General features: G+C 35.5%; 1 protein-coding gene and 13 non-coding genes across 14 annotated transcripts in view; 13 read left to right on the top strand and 1 right to left on the bottom strand.

Annotated features, from left to right (window-relative positions):
• LOC134842826 (neo-calmodulin-like) overlaps positions 1–20,807 on the bottom strand; it is a 212,006-nt gene that overhangs the window by 115,645 nt on the left and 75,554 nt on the right. The window lies entirely within an intron of this gene.
• On the top strand, positions 1,763–1,833 carry Trnag-gcc (transfer RNA glycine (anticodon GCC)). Its single transcript has one exon. It is a non-coding gene; the product is annotated as a tRNA-Gly (tRNA).
• On the top strand, positions 5,532–5,602 carry Trnag-gcc (transfer RNA glycine (anticodon GCC)). The gene has a single exon. It is a non-coding gene; the product is annotated as a tRNA-Gly (tRNA).
• Positions 5,825–5,895, top strand: Trnag-gcc (transfer RNA glycine (anticodon GCC)). The gene has a single exon. It is a non-coding gene; the product is annotated as a tRNA-Gly (tRNA).
• Trnag-gcc (transfer RNA glycine (anticodon GCC)) lies at positions 6,411–6,481 on the top strand. Its single transcript has one exon. It is a non-coding gene; the product is annotated as a tRNA-Gly (tRNA).
• Positions 6,991–7,061, top strand: Trnag-gcc (transfer RNA glycine (anticodon GCC)). Its single transcript has one exon. It is a non-coding gene; the product is annotated as a tRNA-Gly (tRNA).
• Trnag-gcc (transfer RNA glycine (anticodon GCC)) lies at positions 7,566–7,636 on the top strand. Its single transcript has one exon. It is a non-coding gene; the product is annotated as a tRNA-Gly (tRNA).
• Positions 8,459–8,529, top strand: Trnag-gcc (transfer RNA glycine (anticodon GCC)). Its single transcript has one exon. It is a non-coding gene; the product is annotated as a tRNA-Gly (tRNA).
• Trnag-gcc (transfer RNA glycine (anticodon GCC)) lies at positions 9,029–9,099 on the top strand. The gene has a single exon. It is a non-coding gene; the product is annotated as a tRNA-Gly (tRNA).
• Trnag-gcc (transfer RNA glycine (anticodon GCC)) lies at positions 9,922–9,992 on the top strand. The gene has a single exon. It is a non-coding gene; the product is annotated as a tRNA-Gly (tRNA).
• Positions 10,502–10,572, top strand: Trnag-gcc (transfer RNA glycine (anticodon GCC)). The gene has a single exon. It is a non-coding gene; the product is annotated as a tRNA-Gly (tRNA).
• Positions 11,077–11,147, top strand: Trnag-gcc (transfer RNA glycine (anticodon GCC)). The gene has a single exon. It is a non-coding gene; the product is annotated as a tRNA-Gly (tRNA).
• On the top strand, positions 16,167–16,237 carry Trnag-gcc (transfer RNA glycine (anticodon GCC)). The gene has a single exon. It is a non-coding gene; the product is annotated as a tRNA-Gly (tRNA).
• Trnag-gcc (transfer RNA glycine (anticodon GCC)) lies at positions 20,460–20,530 on the top strand. The gene has a single exon. It is a non-coding gene; the product is annotated as a tRNA-Gly (tRNA).

Here is a 20,807-nt window from a genome sequence, read left to right on the forward strand (position 1 = left end):
ATAGCAGTTTGAATCAAGCAGCGGTGGTTCAGTGGTAGAATTGTCGCCTGCCACGCGATAGAACCGGGTTCGATTCACGGACGATGCAAAGCAGCAAAGCAAAAAATTTTGCCGGAAAAGCGCAAACTTAAATTTTTTCAGTTTTTTACTGTTCCACTGTCAAAAAAGAGAAAACTACCAAAATATTCAGCTGAATTCAACTTCAATTAGAATGAAACAATTTTTTCATGATTTTTTTTCGAAGTTACGAACTAAAAAATAGATTGAAAAGCAAAACTTTGTTCAAACGATTAAATTAATGTAAATACAGCATCAGTTGAAGCATTTTCGGCTTCCACGGAAAAGACCATGGTTCGATTCCCACGCGATGCAAAGCAGAAAAGCAGAAAAATTTTTCTAGAAAAGCGCAATTTTACGTTTTTTCAATTTTTTATTGTGCCACTGTCAAAAAAGAGGAAACCTACTCAAATAATTAGCTGAATTCGAAACCTCAATTAAATTGAAACAAAGTTTTCATGATTTTGATTCTACGCTTTGATGAAAAACTTGGATGATGAGCAAAACTTTGTTGGATCGATTATAGCAGTTTGAATCAAGCAGCGCTGGTTCAGTGGTAGAATTGTCGCCTGCCACGCAATAAAACCGGGTTCGATTCACGGCCGATGCAAAGCAGCAAAGGAAAAAATTTTGCCGGAAAAGCGCAAACTTAAATTTTTTCATTTTTTTACTGTTCCACTGTCAAAAAAAAGAGGAAACTACCAAAATATTCAGCTGAGTTCAAAACCTCAATTAGACTGAAACAAAGTTTTCATGATTTTGTTCAAAGTTTTGATGAAAAAAATGGATTGAAGAGCTGAAATTGGTTCAAACAATTAAATTAGTATTATTCAAGCATCGCTGGTTCAGTGATAGAATTGTCGCCTGCCACGCTATAGACCCGGGTTCGATTCCCGGCCGAAGCAAAGTAGGAGAGCCAAAAATTTTGCCGGAAAAGCTCAAACTTAAATTTTTTCAGTTTTTTACTGTTCCACTGTCAAAAAAGAGGAAACTACCAAAATATTCAGCTGAGTTCAAAACCTCACTTAGAGTGAAACAAAGTTTTCATAATTTTGTTCAAAGTTTTGATGAAAAAAATGGATTGAAGAGCAAAAATTGGTTCAAACAATTAAATTAGTATTAATCAATCAGCGGTGGTTCAGTGGTAGAATTGTCGCCTGCCACGCGATAAAACCGGGTTCGATTCACGGCCGATGCAAAGCCGCAAAGCAAAAAATTTTGCCGGAAAAGCGCAAACTTAAATTTTTTCATTTTTTTACTGTTCCACTGTCAAAAAAGAGGAAACTACAAAATATTCAGCTGAATTCAACTTCAATTAGAATGAAACAATTTTTTCATGATTTTTTTTCGAAGTTACGAACTAAAAAATAGATTGAAAAGCAAAACTTTGTTCAAACGATTAAATTAATGTAAATACAGCATCAGTTGAAGCATTTTCGGCTTCCACGCAAAAGACCATGGTTCGATTCCCGGGCGATGCAAAGCAGAAAAGCAGAAAAATTTTTCTAGAAAAGCGCAATTTTACGTTTTTTCAATTTTTTATTGTGCCACTGTCAAAAAAGAGGAAACCTACTCAAATAATTAGCTGAATTCGAAACCTCAATTAAATTGAAACAAAGTTTTCATGATTTTGATTCTACGCTTTGATGAAAAACTTGGATGATGAGCAAAACTTTGTTGGATCGATTATAGCAGTTTGAATCAAGCAGCGGTGGTTCAGTGGTAGAATTGTCGCCTGCCACGCGATAAAACCGGGTTCGATTCACGGCCGATGCAAAGCAGCAATGCAAAAAATTTTGCCGGAAAAGCGCAAACTTAAATTTTTTCATTTTTTTACTGTTCCACTGTCAAAAAAAAAAAGAGGAAGATACCAAAATATTCAGCTGAGTTCAAAACCTCAATTAGACTGAAACAAAGTTTTCATGATTTTGTTCAAAGTTTTGATGAAAAAAATGGATTGAAGAGCTGAAATTGGTTCAAACAATTAAATTAGTATTAATCAAGCATCGCTGGTTCAGTGATAGAATTGTCGCCTGCCACGCTATAGACCCGGGTTCGATTCCCGGCCGAAGCAAAGTAGGAGAGCCAAAAATTTTGCCGGAAAAGCTCAAACTTAAATTTTTTCAGTTTTTTACTGTTCCACTGTCAAAAAAGAGGAAACTACCAAAATATTCAGCTGAGTTCAAAACCTCACTTAGAGTGAAACAAAGTTTTCATAATTTTGTTCAAAGTTTTGATGAAAAAAATGGATTGAAGAGCAAAATCTGGTTCAAACAATTAAATTAGTATTAATCAAGCATCGCTGGTTCAGTGATAGAATTGTCGCCTGTCACGCGATAGACCCGGGTTCGATTCACGGCCGATGCTTAGCAGAAAAAATTTCCTAGGAAAGAGCAGTCTTAAACTTTTGTAAATTATTACTGTTCCACTCTCAAAAATGAGGAAAACTATTCAAATAATTAGCTGCAGTTCAAAACTCAAATGAAATGAATCATTCATGAATTTGCTTCAAAAATTTGGTGAAAAATTGAAATGAAGAGCAAAGTTTTCGTTCAAACGATTGAAAAAGATGAAAAATCAAGCATCGGTGGTTCAGTTGTAGCATTGTCGCCTTCCACGCGATGGACCATGGTTCAATTCCCGGGCGATGCAAAGCAGAAAAGAGGAAAATGTTTCTAGAAAAGCAAAAATTTACGTTTTTCAATTTTTTACTGTGCCACTGTCAAAAAAGCGGAAAACTACTCTAATAATTAGCTGAATTCGACACCTCAATCAAAAAGAAACAAAATTTTCATGATTTTGATTTAACGCTTTGATGAAAAACTTGGATGATAGAGCAAAACTTTGCTGGAACGATTATAGCAGTTGAATCAAGCATCGATGGTTCAGTGATAGAATTGTCGCCTGCCACGCGATAGAACCGGGTTCAATTCACGGCCGATGCTTAGCAGAAAAAATTTCCTAGGAAAGAGCAGTCTTAAGCTTTTGTAAATTATTACTGTTCCACTCTCAAAAATGAGGAAAACTATTCAAATAATTAGCTGAAGTTCAAAACTCAAATGAAATGAATCATTCATGAATTTGCTTCAAAAATTTGGTGAAAAATTGAAATGAAGAGCAAAGTTTTTGTTCAAACGATTGAAAAAGATGAAAAATCAAGCATCGGTGGTTCAGTTGTAGCATTGTCGCCTTCCACGCGATGGACCATGGTTCAATTCCCGGGCGATGCAAAGCAGAAAAGAGGAAAATGTTTCTAGAAAAGCAAAAATTTACGTTTTTCAATTTTTTACTGTGCCACTGTCAAAAAAGAGGAAAACTACTCTAATAATTAGCTGAATTCGACACCTCAATCAAAAAGAAACAAAATTTTCATGATTTTGATTTAACGCTTTTAAGGAAAACCTGGATGATAGAGCAAAACTTTGCTGGAACGATTATAGCAGTTGAATCAAGCATTGATGGTTCAGTGATAGAATTGTCGCCTGCCATGCGATATGCCCGGGTTCGATTTCCGGCAGATGCAAACATCAAAGCAAAACTTTTTGCCGGAAAAGCGCAAACTTAAATTTTTTCATTTTTTTACTGTTCCACTGTCAAAAAAGAGGAAACAACTGAAATGTTCAGCTAAATTCAACCTCAATTAGAATGAAACAAATTTTTCATGACTTTGTTCGAAGTTTCGAAGAAAAAATTGGATTGAAGAACAAAACTTTGTTCAAACGATTAAAACAGTATAAATCAAGCATCTGTGTTTCAGTGGTAGAATTATCTCCTGCCACGCGACAGACCCGGGTTCGATTCCCGGCCAGTGCAATGCAGGAAAGCAGAAAAATTTTTCCTAGAAAAGCGCAAAGTTAAATTTTATCAACTTCCTACTGTTCCACAGTCAGAAAAGAGGAGAATTAATAATTAGCTGAAATTTACAACTCAAATAAAATAAGCCATTCAGTGTTTTGATTCAAAAAACTGGGAAAAAAATTGAATTAAAGAGCAAATTTTTTGTTCAAACGGTGAACAGTTTAATTCAAACATCGGTGGGTTTGTGGAAGAATTGTCGCCTGCCTAGCAATATACCCGTTTTCGATTCCCGGCCGATGCAGCGCAGATTGTTTTCCTAGAAAAACGCAAACTTAAACTTTTGTAACCTTTTACTGTTCCACTAACAAAAAAGGGAAAAATTACCCAAATCATTAGCTGAACTCGAAACCTCAGTTAAATTGAAACAAAGTTTTCATGATTTTGATTCTACGTTTTGATGAAAAACTTGGATGATGAGCAAAACTTTGTTGGATCGATTATAGCAGTTTGAATCAAGCAGCGGTGGTTCAGTGGTAGAATTGTCGCCTGCCACGCGATAGAACCGGGTTCGATTCACGGACGATGCAAAGCAGCAAAGCAAAAAATTTTGCCGGAAAAGCGCAAACTTAAATTTTTTCAGTTTTTTACTGTTCCACTGTCAAAAAAGAGGAAACTACCAAAATATTCAGCTGAGTTCAAAACCTCAATTAGAGTGAAACAAAGTTTTAATAATTTTGTTCAAAGTTTTGATGAAAAAATTGGATTGAAGAGCAAAACTTTGTTCAAACGATTAAAACAGTATAAATCAAGCATCTGTGTTTCAGTGGTAGAATTATCTCCTGCCACGCGACAGACCCGGGTTCGATTCCCGGCCAGTGCAATGCAGGAAAGCAGAAAAATTTTTTCTAGAAAAGCGCAAAGTTAAATTTTATCAACTTCCTACTGTTCCACAGTCACAAAAGAGGAGAATTAATAATTAGCTGAAATTTACAACTCAAATAAAATAAGCCATTCAGTGTTTTGATTCAAAAAACTGGGAAAAAAATTGAATTAAAGAGCAAATTTTTTGTTCAAACGGTGAACAGTTTAATTCAAACATCGGTGGGTTTGTGGAAGAATTGTCGCCTGCCTAGCAATATACCCGTTTTCGATTCCCGGCCGATGCAGCGCAGATTGTTTTCCTAGAAAAGCGCAAACTTAAACTTTTGTAACTTTTTACTGTTCCACTAACAAAAAAGGGAAAAACTACTCAAATAATTAGCTGAATTCGAAAGTTCAATTAAAATGAAACAAAGTTTTCATGACTTTGGTTCAACGCTTTGATGAAAAATTTGGATGATAGAGCAAAACTTTGCTGAAACGATTATAGTAATTAAAATCAAGCATCGGTTCAGTGGTGGAAATTGTCGCCTGCCACGCGATGGACCCTGGTTCGATTCACGGACGATGCAAAGCAGCAAAGCAAAAAATTTTGCCGGAAAAGCGCAAACTTAAATTTTTTCATTTTTTTACTGTTCCACTGTCAAAAAAAAAGAGGAAACTACCAAAATATTCAGCTGAGTTCAAAACCTCAATTAGAGTGAAACAAAGTTTTCATAATTTTGTTCAAAGTTTTGATGAAAAATTTGGATTGAAGAGCAAAACTTTGTTCAAACGATTAAAATAGTGTAAATCAAGCATCGGTGGTTCAGTGGTAGAATTTTCGCCTGCCACGCTATAGACCCGGGTTCGATTCCCGGCCGAAGCAAAGTAGGAGAGCCAAAAATTTTGCCGGAAAAGCTCAAACTTAAATTTTTTCAGTTTTTTTCTGTTCCACTGTCAAAAAAGAGGAAACTACCAAAATATTCAGCTGAGTTCAAAACCTCAATTAGAGTGAAACAAAGTTTTCATAATTTTGTTCAAAGTTTTGATGAAAAAATTGGATTGAAGAGCAAAACTTTGTTCAAACGATTAAAATAGTGTAAATCAAGCATCGGTGGTTCAGTGGTAGAATTGTCGCCTGCCACGCGATAGACCCGGGTTCGATTCCCGCCCGAAGCAAAGTAGGAGAGACAAAAATTTTGCCGGAAAAGCTCAAACTTAAATTTTTTCAGTTTTTTACTGTTCCACTGTCAAAAAAGAGGAAACTACCAAAATATTCAGCTGAGTTCAAAACCTCAATTAAACTGAAACAAAGTTTTCATGATTTTGTTCAAAGTTTTGATGAAAAAAATGGATTGAAGAGCAAAAATTGGTTCAAACAATTAAATTAGTGGTAATCAAGCATCGCTGGTTCAGTGATAGAATTGTCGCCTGTCACGCTATAGACCCGGGTTCGATTCCCGGCCGAAGCAAAGTAGGAGAGCCAAAAATTTTGCCGGAAAAGCTCAAACTTCAATTTTTTCAGTTTTTTACTGTTCCACTGTCAAAAAAGAGGAAACTACCAAAATATTCAGCTGAGTTCAAAACCTCAATTAGAGTGAAACAAAGTTTTCATAATTTTGTTCAAAGTTTTGATGAAGAAATTGGATTGAAGAGCAAAACTTTGTTCAAACGATTAAAATAGTGTAAATCAAGCATCGGTGGTTCAGTGGTAGAATTGTCGCCTGCCACGCGATAGACCCGTGTTCGATTCACGGCCGATGCATAGCAGAAAAAATTTCCTAGGAAAGAGCAGTCTTAAACTTTTGTAAATTATTACTGTTCCACTCTCAAAAATGAGGAAAACTATTCAAATAAATAGCTGAAGTTCAAAACTCTAATGAAATGAATCATTCATGAATTTGATTCAAAAATTTGGTGAAAAAATGAAATGAAGAGCAAAGTTTTTGTTCAAACGATTGAAAAAGATGAAAAATCAAGCATCGGTGGTTTAGTTGTAGCATTGTCGCCTTCCACGCGATGGACAATGGTTCGATTCCCGGGCGATGCAAAGCAGAAAAGCAGAAAATGTTTTTAGAAAAGCGCAGTTTTACGTTTTTTCAATTTTTTACTGTGCCACTGTCAAAAAAGAGAAAAACTACTCAAATAACTCGCTGAATTCGAAACCTCAATTGAAATGAAACAAAACTTTTATGATTTTGATTCGAAGCTTTGATGAAAAAAATGGAATGTAGAGCAAAACTTTGTTGGAACGATTAAAACAGTATAAATCAAGCATCGGTGTTTCAGTGGTAGAATTATCTCCTGCCACGCGACAGACCCGGGTTCGATTCCCGGCCGGTGCAAAGCAGCAAAGCAGAAAAATTTTTCCTAGAAAAGCGCAAAGTTAAATTTTTTCAACTTCCTACTGTTCCACAGTCAGAAAAGAGGAGAACTAATAATTAGCTGAAATTTACAACTCAAATAAAATAAGCCATTCAGTGTTTTGATTCAAAAAATTGGGGAAAAAATTGAATTAAAGAGCAAATTTTTTGTTCAAACGGTGAACAGTTTAATTCAAACGTCGGTGGGTTAGTGGAAGAATTGTCGCCTACCTAGCAATATACCCGTTTTCGATTCCCGGCCGATGCAGCGCAGATTGTTTTCCTAGAAAAGCGCAAACTTAAATTTTTGTAATTTTTTATTGTTCCACTAACAAAAAAAGGGAAAAATTACCCAAATAATTAGCTGAATTCAAAACTTCAGTTAAAATGAAACAAAATTTTCATGATTTTGATTCAAAGCTTTGATGAAAATAATTGGACGATAGAGCAAAACTTTGCTGGAAAAATTATAGCAGTTAAAATCAAGCATCGGTGGTTCAGTGGTAGAATTGTCGCCTGCCGCGCGATAGACCCGGGTTCGATTCCCGGCCGATGCAAAGCAGGAGAGCCAAAAACTTTGCCGGAAAAGCGCAAATTCAAATTTTTTCATTTTTTTACTGTTCCACTGTCAAATAAGAGGAAACTACCAAAATATTCAGGTGAGTTCAAAACCTCAATTAGAGTGAAACAAAGTTTTCATGATTTTTTTCAAAGTTTTGATGAAAAAATTGGATTGAAGAGCCAAACTTTTTTCAAACGATTAAACTACTGTAAATCAAGCATCGCTGGTTCAGTGGTAGAATTATCGCCTGCCAAGCGATAGACAAGGGTTCTATTCCCGGCCGATGCATAGCAGGAAAAAATTCCTAGGAAAGAACAGCTTTTTGCCGGAAAAGCGCAAATTCAAATTTTTTCATTTTTTTACTGTTCCACTGTCAAATAAGAGGAAACTACCAAAATATTCAGCTGAGTTCAAAACCTCAATTAAACTGAAACAAAGTTTTCATGATTTTGTTCAAAGTTTTGATGAAAAAAATGGATTGAAGAGCAAAAATTGGTTCAAACAATTAAATTAGTGGTAATCAAGCATCGCTGGTTCAGTGATAGAATTGTCGCCTGTCACGCTATAGACCCGGGTTCGATTCCCGGCCGAAGCAAAGTAGGAGAGCCAAAAATTTTGCCGGAAAAGCTCAAACTTCAATTTTTTCAGTTTTTTACTGTTCCACTGTCAAAAAAGAGGAAACTACCAAAATATTCAGCTGAGTTCAAAACCTCAATTAGAGTGAAACAAAGTTTTCATAATTTTGTTCAAAGTTTTGATGAAGAAATTGGATTGAAGAGCAAAACTTTGTTCAAACGATTAAAATAGTGTAAATCAAGCATCGGTGGTTCAGTGGTAGAATTGTCGCCTGCCACGCGATAGACCCGTGTTCGATTCACGGCCGATGCATAGCAGAAAAAATTTCCTAGGAAAGAGCAGTCTTAAACTTTTGTAAATTATTACTGTTCCACTCTCAAAAATGAGGAAAACTATTCAAATAAATAGCTGAAGTTCAAAACTCTAATGAAATGAATCATTCATGAATTTGATTCAAAAATTTGGTGAAAAAATGAATTAAAGAGCAAATTTTTTGTTCAAACGGTGAACAGTTTAATTCAAACGTCGGTGGGTTAGTGGAAGAATTGTCGCCTACCTAGCAATATACCCGTTTTCGATTCCCGGCCGATGCAGCGCAGATTGTTTTCCTAGAAAAGCGCAAACTTAAATTTTTGTAATTTTTTATTGTTCCACTAACAAAAAAAGGGAAAAATTACCCAAATAATTAGCTGAATTCAAAACTTCAGTTAAAATGAAACAAAATTTTCATGATTTTGATTCAAAGCTTTGATGAAAATAATTGGACGATAGAGCAAAACTTTGCTGGAAAAATTATAGCAGTTAAAATCAAGCATCGGTGGTTCAGTGGTAGAATTGTCGCCTGCCGCGCGATAGACCCGGGTTCGATTCCCGGCCGATGCAAAGCAGGAGAGCCAAAAACTTTGCCGGAAAAGCGCAAATTCAAATTTTTTCATTTTTTTACTGTTCCACTGTCAAATAAGAGGAAACTACCAAAATATTCAGGTGAGTTCAAAACCTCAATTAGAGTGAAACAAAGTTTTCATGATTTTTTTCAAAGTTTTGATGAAAAAATTGGATTGAAGAGCCAAACTTTTTTCAAACGATTAAACTACTGTAAATCAAGCATCGCTGGTTCAGTGGTAGAATTATCGCCTGCCAAGCGATAGACAAGGGTTCTATTCCCGGCCGATGCATAGCAGGAAAAAATTCCTAGGAAAGAACAGCTTTTTGCCGGAAAAGCGCAAATTCAAATTTTTTCATTTTTTTACTGTTCCACTGTCAAATAAGAGGAAACTACCAAAATATTCAGCTGAGTTCAAAACCTCAATTAAACTGAAACAAAGTTTTCATGATTTTGTTCAAAGTTTTGATGAAAAAAATGGATTGAAGAGCAAAAATTGGTTCAAACAATTAAATTAGTGGTAATCAAGCATCGCTGGTTCAGTGATAGAATTGTCGCCTGTCACGCTATAGACCCGGGTTCGATTCCCGGCCGAAGCAAAGTAGGAGAGCCAAAAATTTTGCCGGAAAAGCTCAAACTTCAATTTTTTCAGTTTTTTACTGTTCCACTGTCAAAAAAGAGGAAACTACCAAAATATTCAGCTGAGTTCAAAACCTCAATTAGAGTGAAACAAAGTTTTCATAATTTTGTTCAAAGTTTTGATGAAGAAATTGGATTGAAGAGCAAAACTTTGTTCAAACGATTAAAATAGTGTAAATCAAGCATCGGTGGTTCAGTGGTAGAATTGTCGCCTGCCACGCGATAGACCCGTGTTCGATTCACGGCCGATGCATAGCAGAAAAAATTTCCTAGGAAAGAGCAGTCTTAAACTTTTGTAAATTATTACTGTTCCACTCTCAAAAATGAGGAAAACTATTCAAATAAATAGCTGAAGTTCAAAACTCTAATGAAATGAATCATTCATGAATTTGATTCAAAAATTTGGTGAAAAAATGAAATGAAGAGCAAAGTTTTTGTTCAAACGATTGAAAAAGATGAAAAATCAAGCATCGGTGGTTTAGTTGTAGCATTGTCGCCTTCCACGCGATGGACAATGGTTCGATTCCCGGGCGATGCAAAGCAGAAAAGCAGAAAATGTTTTTAGAAAAGCGCAGTTTTACGTTTTTTCAATTTTTTACTGTGCCACTGTCAAAAAAGAGAAAAACTACTCAAATAACTCGCTGAATTCGAAACCTCAATTGAAATGAAACAAAACTTTTATGATTTTGATTCGAAGCTTTGATGAAAAAAATGGAATGTAGAGCAAAACTTTGTTGGAACGATTAAAACAGTATAAATCAAGCATCGGTGTTTCAGTGGTAGAATTATCTCCTGCCACGCGACAGACCCGGGTTCGATTCCCGGCCGGTGCAAAGCAGCAAAGCAGAAAAATTTTTCCTAGAAAAGCGCAAAGTTAAATTTTTTCAACTTCCTACTGTTCCACAGTCAGAAAAGAGGAGAACTAATAATTAGCTGAAATTTACAACTCAAATAAAATAAGCCATTCAGTGTTTTGATTCAAAAAATTGGGGAAAAAATTGAATTAAAGAGCAAATTTTTTGTTCAAACGGTGAACAGTTTAATTCAAACGTCGGTGGGTTAGTGGAAGAATTGTCGCCTACCTAGCAATATACCCGTTTTCGATTCCCGGCCGATGCAGCGCAGATTGTTTTCCTAGAAAAGCGCAAACTTAAATTTTTGTAATTTTTTATTGTTCCACTAACAAAAAAAGGGAAAAATTACCCAAATAATTAGCTGAATTCAAAACTTCAGTTAAAATGAAACAAAATTTTCATGATTTTGATTCAAAGCTTTGATGAAAATAATTGGACGATAGAGCAAAACTTTGCTGGAAAAATTATAGCAGTTAAAATCAAGCATCGGTGGTTCAGTGGTAGAATTGTCGCCTGCCGCGCGATAGACCCGGGTTCGATTCCCGGCCGATGCAAAGCAGGAGAGCCAAAAACTTTGCCGGAAAAGCGCAAATTCAAATTTTTTCATTTTTTTACTGTTCCACTGTCAAATAAGAGGAAACTACCAAAATATTCAGGTGAGTTCAAAACCTCAATTAGAGTGAAACAAAGTTTTCATGATTTTTTTCAAAGTTTTGATGAAAAAATTGGATTGAAGAGCCAAACTTTTTTCAAACGATTAAACTACTGTAAATCAAGCATCGCTGGTTCAGTGGTAGAATTATCGCCTGCCAAGCGATAGACAAGGGTTCTATTCCCGGCCGATGCATAGCAGGAAAAAATTCCTAGGAAAGAACAGTCTTAAACTTTTGTAACTTTTTACTGTTCCAATTTGAAAAAAAGGAAAACTACTCAAATAATTATCTGTATTTTAAGTCTCAAATGAATTGAATCTTTCAAGATTTTGATTCAAAATATTGTTAAAAAATTTTAATGAAGGGCAAAGTTTTTGTTCAAATGGTGATCATTTTTATTCAAGCATCAGTGGTTCAATGGCAGGATTGTCGCCTGCCAAACAATATACCCGTGTTCGAGTCCCGGCCGATGCAGCGCAGAGAGTTATACTAGAAAAGCAAAGCTTTATACTTTTGTAATTTTTACTGTCCACTGTCAAAAAGAGGAAAAATACTGAAATATTCAGCTGAATTCAAAACCTCAATTAGAATGAAACAAAGTTTCCATGATTTTGTTTGAAGTTTCGATGAAAAGATTGGATTGAAGAGCAAAAATTTATTCAAACTATCAAAACAGGTTACATCAAGCATCGGTGGATCAGTCGTTAAATTGTCGCCTGCAACGCGATAGACCCAATTTCGATTCCCGTACGATGCAAAGCAGAAAAGCAGAAACATTTTGCCGGAAAAGCGCAAACTTAACTTTTTGCAAATTTTTTCTGTTCCATTGTCAAAAATGAGGAAAACTACTCAAATAAATAGCTGAAGTTCAAAACTCAAATGAAGTGAATCATTCATGATTTTGATTCGAAAATTTGGTGAAAAATTGAAATGAAGAGCAAAGTTTTTGTTCAAACGATTAAAACAGATAAAAAATCAAGCATCGGTAATTCAGTTGCATTGTCGCCTTCCACGCGATCGACCATGAATCGATTCCCGGGCGATGCAAAGGAGAAAAGCAGAAAAGCAGAAAAAATTTTCTAGAAAAGCGCAATTTTACGTTTTCTCATTTTTTTACTGTGCCACTGTCAAAAAAGAGGAAAACTACTCTAATAATTAGCTGAATTCGACACCTCAATTAAAATGAAACAAAGTTTTCAGTATTTTGAATCAACGATTTGATGAAAAACTTGGATGATTGAGCAAAACTTTGCTGGAACGATTATAGCAGTTGAATCAAGTGTCGATGGTTCAGTGATAGAATTGTCGCCTGCCACGCGATAGACCCGGGTTCGATTTCCGGCAGATGCAAACAGCAAAGCAAAACATTTGCCGGAAAAGCGCAAACTTAAATTTGTTGCATTTTTTTACTGTTCCACTGTCAAAAAAGAGGAAACTACCAAAATATTCAGCTGAATTCAAAACCTCAATTAGACTGTAACAAAATTTTCATGATTTTGTTCAAAGATTTGATGAAAAAATTAGATTGAAGAGCAATTTTGTTCAAACGATTAAAATATTGTAAATCAAGCATCGCTGGTTGAGTGTTAGAATTGGCGCCTGCCACGCGATAGACCCGGTATCGATTCCCGGCCGATGCATAGCAGAAAAAATTTCCTAGTAAAGAGCAATCTTAAAGTTTTGTAACTTATCACTGTTCCATTGTCAAAAAAGAGGAAAAATGCTCAAATGAATTGAATCATTCATGATTTTGATTCCTAATATTGTTTAAAAAAATGAAATAAAGGGCAAAGTTATTGTTCAAACGGTGAACAACTTAATTCAAGGATCAGTGATTCAGTGGTAGGGTTGTCGCCTGCCAAGCAATATACCCGTGTTCGAGTCCCAGCCGATGCAGCGCAGAGAGTTTTACTAGAAAAGTGCAAGTTTAAAATTCTGTAATTTTTACTGTCCACTGTCAAAAAGAAGAAAAATACTGAAATATTCAGCTGAATTCAAAACCTCAATTAGAATGAAACAAAGTTTTCATGCTTTTGTTTGAAGTTTTGATGAAAAGATTGGATTGAAGAGCAAAACTTTGTTCAAACTATCAAAACATTTTACATTAAGCATCGGTGGTTCAGTCGTAGAATTGTCGCCTGCCACGCGATGGACCCGATTTCGATTTCCGTCCGATGCAAAGCAGAAAAGCAGAAAAATTTTGCCGGAAAAGCGCAAACTGAAACTTCTGCAACTTTTTACTGTTCCACTGTCAAAAAAGAGGAAACTACTGAAATAATCAGCTGAATTCAAAACCTCAATTAGAATGAAACAAAGTTTTTATGATTTTGTTTGAAGTTTTGATGAAAAGATCGGATTGAAGAGCAAAACTTTGTTCAAACTATCGAAACATATTACTTCAAGCATCGGTGGTTCAGTCGTAGAACTGTCGCCTGCCACGCCATAGACCCGATTTCGTTTCCCGTCCGATACAAAGCAGAAAAGCAGAAAAATTTTCCTAGGAAAGCGCAAAGTTAAATTTTTTCAACTTCCTACTGTTCCACTGTCAAAAAAGAGGAGAACTAACAAATACAAAAAAGAGGAGACTTTTACAACTCAAATAAAATAGGTCATTCAGGGTTTTGATTCGCAAGTTTGGTGAAAAATTGAAATGAAGAACAAAGTTTGTGTTCAAACGATTAAAACAGATAAAAAATCAAGCATCGGTGGTTCAGTTGTAGCATTGTCGCCTTCCACGCGATAGACCATGGTTCAATTAAAAAATTTCTAGAAAAGCGCAATTTTGCGTTTTTTCAATTTTTTACTGTGCCACTGTCAAAAAAGAGGAAAACTACTCAAATAATTAGCTGAATTCAACCTCAATTAGAATGAAACAAATTTTTCATGATTTTTTTTCGAAGTTTCGAAGAAAAAATTGGATTGAATAGCAAAACTTTATTCAAACGATTAAAATGGAGAAAATCAAGCATCGGTGGTTCAGTGGTAGAAATGTCGCCTGCCATGCGATAGACCAGGGTTCGTTTCCCGGCCGTTTCATAGCAGAAAAAATTTCCTAGGAAAGAGCGGTCTTAAACTTTTGTAACATATTACTGTTCCACTGTCAAAAAAGAGGAAAATACTCAAATAAATAGCTGTATTTTAAAACTCAATTGAATTGAATTATTCATGATTTTGATTCAAAATATTGTTAAAAAATTGAAATGAAGGGCAAATTTTTTGTTCAAACGGTGAACACTTAAATTCAAGCATCAGTGGTTCAGTGGCAGGATTGTCGCCTGCCAAGCAATTTACCCGTGTTCGAGTCCCAGCCGATGCAGCGCAGAGAATTTTACTAGAAAAAGACAAGTTTAAACTTTTGTAGTTTTTACTGTCCACTGTCAAAAAGAGGAAAAATACTGAAATAATCGACTGGATTTAAAAACTCATTACATTAGAATGAAAAAATTTTTTTTTAAATGATTTTGTTCGAAGTTTTGATGAAAAGATTGGATTGAAGAGCAAAACTTTCTTAAAACTATCAAAACCGATTACATCAAGCATCGATGGTTCAGTCGTATAATTGTCGCCTGCCACGCGATAGATCCGATTTCGATTTCCGTCCGATGCAAAGCAGAAAACGGAAAATTTGCCGGAAAAGCGCAAACTTAAACGTTTGCAACTTTTTACTGTTCAACTGTCAAAAAAGAGGAAGGTACTGATATATTCAGCTGAATTCAAAACCTCAATTAGAATGAAACAAATTTTTCATGACTTTGTTCAAAGTTTTGAAGAAAAAAATGGATTGAAGAGCAAAACTTTGCTAAAACGGTTAAAATAGTGTAAATCAAGAATTGCTGATTCAGTGGTAGAATTGTCGCCTGCCAGGCAATAGACCCGGGTTCAATTCCCGGCCGATGCATAGCGGAAAAAAATTCCTAGGATAGAGCAGCCTGAAACTTTTGTAACTTATTACTGTTCCACTGTCAAAAAAGAGGAAAACTCCTCAAATAATTAGCTGAAGTTCCGATGAAAAAAAATGGATGATAGAGCAAAACGATTATAGCAGTTTAAACCAAGCATCGGTGGTTCAGTGGTAGACTTGTCTCCTGCCAAGCAAAATACCCGTGTTTTAGTCCCGGCTGATGCAGCGCAGAGAGTTTTACTAGAAAAGCGCAAATTTAAACTTTTGTAATTTTTCACTGTCCACTGTCAAAAAAAGGAAAAATACTGAAATATTCAGCTAAATTCCAATTAGAATGAAACAAAGTTTTAATGATTTTGTTCGAAGTTTTAATGAAAAAATTAGATTGAAGAGCAAAACTTTGTTCAAACTATCAAAACAGAGTACATCAAGCATCGGTGGTTCAGTCGTAGAATTGTCGCCTGCCACGCAACAGGCCCGGGTTCGATTTACGGCCGATACATAGCAGAAAAAATTTCCTAGGAAAGAACAGTCTTAACCTTTTGTAACTTATTACTGTTCAACTGTCCAAAAAAGAGGAAAACGACTCAAATGAATTGCTGTATTATAAAACTCAAATGAAATGAATCATTCGTAATTTTGATTCGAAAATTTGGTGAAAAATTGAAATGAGGAGCAAAGTTTTTGTTGAAACAATTGAAAAAGAAAATCAAGCATCGGTGGTTCAGTTGTAGCATTTTCGTCTTCCACGCTGTAGACAATGGTTCGATTACCGGGCGATGCAAAGCAGAAAAGCAGAAAATTTTTCTAGAAAAGCACAATTTTACGTTTTTTCAATTTTTTACTGTGCCACTGTCAAAAAAAATCTGAAAACTACTCAAATAATTAGCTGAATTTGAAACCTCAATTAAAAAATTAAAATGAAACAAAGTTTTCATGATTCTGATTCAAAGCTTCGTTGAAAAAAATTGGATCATAGCGCAAAACATTGCTGGAACAATTATAGCAGTTTAAATCAGGCATCGGTGGTTCAGTGGTAGAATTTTTGCCTGCCACGCGATAAACCCGGGTTCGACTCCCGGCTGATACATAGCAGAAAAAATTTCCCAGGAGAGAACAGTCTTAAGCTTTTGTAACTTATTAATGTTCTACTGTCAAAAAGAGGAAAACTACTAAATAGCTGTATGTTAAATATGTTAAAGAAATAAATAGCTGTATGTTAAAACCCAAATGCGATGAATCATTCATGATTTTGATTCAAAAATTGGGTGAAAAAATGAAATCAAGAGCAAAAGCTTTTCTCAAACGATTTAGACAGACAAAAATCAAGTATCGGTGCCACGCGATAGACCCGATTGTCGCCTGCCACGCGATAGACCCGATTTCGATTTCCGTCCGATGCAAAGCAGAAAACAGAAAATTTGCCGGACAAGCGCAAACTTAAACGTTTGCAACTTTTTACTGTTCAACTGTCAAAAAAGAAGAAGGTACTGAAATATTCAGCTGAATTCAAAACCTCAATTAGAATGAAACAAATTTTTCATGATTTTGTTCAAAGTTTTGAAGAAAAAAGTGGATTGAAGAGCAAAACTTTGTTCAAACGATTAATAAAGTGTAAATCAAGCATCGGTGGTTCCGTGGTAGAATTTTTGCCTGCCACGCGATAAACCCGGGTTCGACTCCCGGCTGATACATAGCAGAAAAAATTTCCCAGGAGAGAACAGTCTTAAGCTTTTGTAACTTATTAATGTTCTACTGTCAAAAAGAGGAAAACTACTCAAATAAATAGCTGTATGTTAAAACCCAAATGCGATGAATCATTCATGATTTTGATTCAAAAATTGGGTGAAAAAATGAAATCAAGAGCAAAAGCTTTTCTCAAACGATTTAGACAGACAAAAATCAAGTATCGGTGCCACGCGATAGACCCGATTGTCGCCTGCCACGCGATAGACCCGATTTCGATTTCCGTCCGATGCAAAGCAGAAAACAGAAAATTAGCCGGACAAGCGCAAACTTAAACGTTTGCAACTTTTTACTGTTCAACTGTCAAAAAAGAGGAAGGTACTGAAAAATTCAGCTGAATTCAAAACCTCAATTAGAATGAAACAAATTTTTCATGATTTTGTTCAAAGTTTTGAAGAAAAAAGTGGATTGAAGAGCAAAACTTTGTTCAAGCGATTAAAATAGTGTAAATCAAGCATTGCTGATTCAGTGGTAGAATTGTCGCCTGCCGGGCAGTAGACCAGGGTTTAATTCCCGGCCGATGCATAGCAGAAAAAAATTCCTAGGATAGAGCAGTCTGAAACTTTTGTATTTTATTACTGTTCCACTGTCAAAAAAGAGGAAAACTACTCAAATGAATTGCTGTATTATAAAACTCAAATGAAATGAATCATTCATAATTTTGATTCGAAAATTTGGTGAAAAATTGAAATGAAGAGCAAGGTTTTTGTTGAAACAATTGAAAAAAAAAAATCAAGCAGCGGTGGTTCAGTTGTAGCATTTTCTTCTTCCACGCGGTAGACAATGGTTCGATTCTCGGGCGATGCAAAGCAGAAAAGCAGAAAATTTTTCTAGAAAAGCACAATTTTACGTTTTTTCAATTTTTTACTGTGCCACTGTCAAAAAAGAGGAAAACTACTCAAATAATTAGCTGAATTCGAAACCTCAATTAAAAAATTAAAATGAAACAAAGTTTTCATGATTCTGATTCAAAGCTTCGTTGAAAAAAATTGGATCATAGCGCAAAACATTGCTGGAACAATTATAGCAGTTAAAATCAGGCATCGGTGGTTCAGTGGTGGAATTTTTGCCTGCCACGCGATAAACCCGGGTTCGATTCCCGGCTGATACATAGCAGAAAAAATTTCCCAGGAGAGAACAGTCTTAAGCTTTTGTAACTTATTAATGTTCTACTGTCAAAAAAGAGGAAAACTACTCAAATAAATAGCTGTATGTTAAAACCCAAATGCGATGAATCATTCATGATTTTGATTCAAAAATTGGGTGAAAAAATGAAATCAAGAGCAAAAGCTTTTCTCAAACGATTTAGACAGACAAAAATCAAGTATCGGTGCCACGCGATAGACCCGATTGTCGCCTGCCACGCGATAGACCCGATTTCGATTTCCAACCGATGCAAAGCAGAAAACAGAAAATTTGCCGGACAAGCGCAAACTTAAACGTTTGCAACTTTTTTCTGTTCAACTGTCAAAAAAGAGGAAGGTACTGGAATATTCAGCTGAATTCAAAACCTCAATTAGAATGAAACAAATTTTTCATGATTTTGTTCAAAACCGCAATTAGAATGAAACAAATTTTTTTTGATTTTGTTCAAAGTTTTGAAGAAAAAAGTGGATTGAAGAGCAAAACTTTGTTCAAACGATTAAAATAGTGTAAATCAAGCATTGCTGATTCAGTGGTAGAATTGTCGCCTGCCGGGCAATAGACCCGGGTTCAATTCCCGGCCGATGCATAGCAGAAAAAAATTCCTAGGATAGAGCAGTCTGAAACTTTTGTAACTTATTACTGTTCCACTGTCAAAAAAGAGGAAAACTACTCAAATAATTAGCTGAATTTCCGATGAAAAAAAATGGATGATAGAGCAAAACGATTATAGCAGTTTAAATCAAGCATCGGTGGTTCAGTGGAAGACTTGTCTCCTGCCAAGCAATATACCCGTGTTCTAGTCCCGGCCGATGCAGCGCAGAGAGTTTTACTAGAAAAGCGCAAATTTAAACTTTTGTAATTTTTACTGTCCACTGTCAAAAAAAGGAAAAATACTGAAACATTCAGCTAAATTCCAATTAGAATGGAACAAAGTTTTCATGATTTTGTTCGAACTTTTGATGAAAAGATTGGATTGAAGAGCAAAACTTTGTTCAAACTATCAAAACAGAGTACATCAAGCATCGGTGGTTCAGTCGTAGAATTGTCGCCTGCCACGCGATAGACCCGGGTTCGATTTACGGCCGATACATAGCAGAAAAAATTTCCTAGGAAAGAACAGTCTTAACCTTTTGCAACTTATTACTGTTCAACTGTCAAAAAAGAGGAAAACGACTCAAATGAATTGCTGTATAATACAACTCAAATGAAATGAATCATTCATAATTTTGATTCGAAAATTTGGTGAAAAATTGAAATGAAGAGCAAAGTTTTTGTTGAAAAAATTTTTAAAAAAATAAAAATCAAGCATCGGTGGTTCAGTTGTAGCATTTTCGTCTTCCACGCGGTAGACAATGGTTCGATTCCCGGGCGATGCAAAGCAGAAAAGCAGAAAATTTTTCTAGAAAAGCACAATTTTACGTTTTTTCAATTTTTTACTGTGCCACTGTCAAAAAAGAGGAAAACTACTCAAATAATTAGCTGAATTCGAGACCTCAATTAAAAAATTAAAATGAAACAAAGTTTTATTGATTCTGATTCAAAGCTTTGATGAAAAAAATTGGATCATAGCGCAAAACTTTGCTGGAACAATTATAGCAGTTTAAATCAAGCATCGGTGGTTCAGTGGTAGAATTTTCTCCTGCCACGCGATAAACCCGGATTCGATTCCCGGCCGATACATAGCAGAAAAAAATTCCCAGGAGAGAACAGTCTTAAGCGTTTGTAACTTATTAATGTTCTACTGTCAAAAAAGAGGAAAACTACTAAAATAAATAGCTTTTGATTCAAAAACTTGGTGAAAAAATGAAATCAAGAGCAAAAAATTTTCTCAAACGATTTAAACAGACAAAAATCAAGCATCGTTGGTTCAGTCGTAGAATTTTCTCCTGCCAAGCGACAGACCCGGGTTCGATTCCCGGCCGGTGCAAAGCTGGAAATCAGAAAAATTTTCCTAGAAAAGCGCAAAATTAAATTTTTTAATCTTCCTACTGTTCCACTGTCAAAAAAGAGGCGAACTAACAAATAGCTGACTTTTACAACTCAAAAAAATAAGTCATACAGGGTTTTAATTCGAAAAATTGGGAAAAATTTGAATTGAAGAGCAAACTTTATGTTCAAACGGTGAACAGTTTAATTCAAGCATCGGTGGGTTAGTGGAAGAATTGTCGCCTGCCTAGCAATATACCCGTTTTCGATTCTCGGCCGATGCAGCGCAGATAGTTTTCCTAGAAAAGCGCTATCTTAAATTTTTGTAACTTCCCACTGTTCCATTTTCAAATAAGACGAAAAAACCTCAAAAAATAGCTGAATTTTAAATCTCAAATGAAACGAAACATTCATGATTTTGATTCAAAGCTTTAATGAAAAAATTGGAAGGAAGAGCAAAACTTTGTTGGATCAATTAAAACAGTTTAAATCAAGCATCGGTGGTTCAGTGGTAGAATTGTCGCCTGCCACGCGATAGACCCGGGTTCGATTCCCGGCCGATGCATAGCAGAAAAAATTTCCTAGGAAAGAGCAGTCTTAAGTTTTTGTTACTTATTAATATTCTACTGTCAAAAAAGAGGAAAACTACTCAAATAAATAGCCGTATTTTAAAACCCAAATGCGATGAATCATTCATGATTTTGATTCGAAAATTTGGTGAAAAAATGAAATCAAGACAAAAGTTTTTCTCAAACGATTTAAACAGACAAATATCAAGCATCGGTGGTTCAGTCGTAGAATTTTCTCCTGCCAAGCGACAGACCCGGTTTCGATTCCCGGCC

The sequence above is a fragment of the Symsagittifera roscoffensis genome, chromosome 3 (genome assembly GCF_963678635.1).
Source record: "Symsagittifera roscoffensis chromosome 3, txSymRosc1.1, whole genome shotgun sequence".
Lineage (NCBI taxonomy): Eukaryota > Metazoa > Xenacoelomorpha > Acoela > Convolutidae > Symsagittifera > Symsagittifera roscoffensis.